This window comes from Trypanosoma cruzi (assembly GCF_000209065.1).
Source record: "Trypanosoma cruzi strain CL Brener chromosome Unknown tcruzi_1047053407789, whole genome shotgun sequence".
NCBI classification, from domain to species: Eukaryota; Euglenozoa; class Kinetoplastea; order Trypanosomatida; family Trypanosomatidae; genus Trypanosoma; species Trypanosoma cruzi.
Window position 1 is genome coordinate 1 of NW_898724.1, and position 881 is coordinate 881.

The 881-nt window shown below is 60.6% G+C and overlaps 3 non-coding genes across 3 annotated transcripts, besides 1 other annotated feature; all 3 read right to left on the reverse strand.

Annotated features, from left to right (window-relative positions):
• Window positions 1–187: 187 nt before the first annotated feature.
• On the reverse strand, window positions 188–279 carry Tc00.1047053407789.10. The gene has a single exon (XR_008254011.1). It is a non-coding gene; the product is annotated as a C/D small nucleolar RNA (snoRNA), TB11C2C2 (small nucleolar RNA).
• Window positions 280–328: 49 nt separating this feature from the next.
• Tc00.1047053407789.20 lies at window positions 329–397 on the reverse strand. Its single transcript, XR_008254012.1, has one exon. It is a non-coding gene; the product is annotated as a C/D small nucleolar RNA (snoRNA), TB11C2C1 (small nucleolar RNA).
• A 49-nt stretch (window positions 398–446) lies between these two features.
• Window positions 447–475: a microsatellite.
• Window positions 476–507: 32 nt separating this feature from the next.
• Tc00.1047053407789.30 lies at window positions 508–575 on the reverse strand. Its single transcript, XR_008254013.1, has one exon. It is a non-coding gene; the product is annotated as an H/ACA snoRNA, TC11C2H1 (small nucleolar RNA).
• Between the last annotated feature and the right edge of the window lie 306 nt (window positions 576–881).

Consider the following 881-nt stretch of genomic DNA (forward strand, 5'->3'; position numbering starts at 1 on the left):
GACCCCCGTGCACACACACGCAGCGGAACGCGTCCAACGCACGCCCCCAGAAGGGACAGCGAGGCCGCGACAGCCACGCGCATGCCGTCTCGAGGCCGTACGCCCACTGAGAGAGCGCCCCCGAGGTGACAGGATCGCGTAATGAAGGCAGAGGGGAGAGGGTGAAAGAGAGGGAGGCTCGGTGCGACGATCAGACGGGGCGTGAAATAACGCTGTTTTCATTGCTGTGTCAACGTCCATCTGCGACGGCTTCACATCGGCCTGGTTGTCGATCACATCGCCATGCACATGCGCCAGGGCAGGGAGGGAGGAGGCGTCGGGGTCGCGGTCAGACTGGGGCGACAGTGTTTCTTGCTCACGGGTTCGTCAAAGTCTGTGATGTTACGTCAATCATCATATCCAGATCCGTCTCCAGGAATCCCAAAGCTGCAGCCATGTGCATGTGCATGTATATATATATATATATATATATATACACACACACACCGAGGCGGGGGGTCGTGGACATCTCTTGCTCTCCAGTTTCGTGCACCGCGTCTGTTGGTTTAGCGACGAGCGCACTACAAAAAAGAGCTTTCGCGGGAAGGGGGCACTCTGCGCAAAATGTGTAATGCATGGTTTGTTGCTGACTCGTCAGGGCCCCGATGGAGCTAGAGCGCACACAGGATATGCATAACGGGATAGTCACGCGGCGGAGCATCAGGCGCACAGGGCGCCGAGCGTCACACCGCGCGCGCCCTTGCTCTCCGACCCCCGTGCACACACACGCAGCGGAACGCGTCCAACGCACGCCCCCAGAAGGGACAGCGAGGCCGCGACAGCCACGCGCATGCCGTCTCGAGGCCGTACGCCCACTGAGAGAGCGCCCCCGAGGTGACAGG